The following is a 470-nucleotide window of genomic DNA, read 5'->3' as shown; positions in this document are numbered from 1 at the left end:
ACACACAGACACACACAGACACACACAGACACACACACACACACACACAGACACACACGCGCACACACTCTTAATGTACAATCATGGTATTCATGTGTGTCAGATGGCGTCTCTCTAGAGCAATTGATGCTATTGATGCTATTGATGCTATTGATGCTATTGATGCTCATGTTTCGATGCTCTAAGACGCACAAACGCAAGTTTTTCTTCAACTGACTTAAAGCTTCATTGAGTCCTGTAAACTAAATTTTTCAGAGCCTTGTGATTGGCCCTTTGCTCACTCTTCGTTTGGGGGACCTGTGACCATCAGCGACCATCGGTGACCATCAGTGACCATCGGTGATGTCGGGCTGTCTCCGGTCCGTCCCGTCTGGCGTGGCAGCTCGTCCCTCCTGTGAATTCACCACCTCTCCTCTATCGTTTCTCACCTCTTTTCCTTCGCTACCGTTTCCATTAGAAGTGGAGCAGGG

The sequence above is a fragment of the Takifugu flavidus genome, unplaced genomic scaffold, assembly GCF_003711565.1.
Source record: "Takifugu flavidus isolate HTHZ2018 unplaced genomic scaffold, ASM371156v2 ctg247, whole genome shotgun sequence".
Classification (NCBI taxonomy): domain Eukaryota; kingdom Metazoa; phylum Chordata; class Actinopteri; order Tetraodontiformes; family Tetraodontidae; genus Takifugu; species Takifugu flavidus.
Note: the sequence above shows the minus strand (reverse complement) of the source record.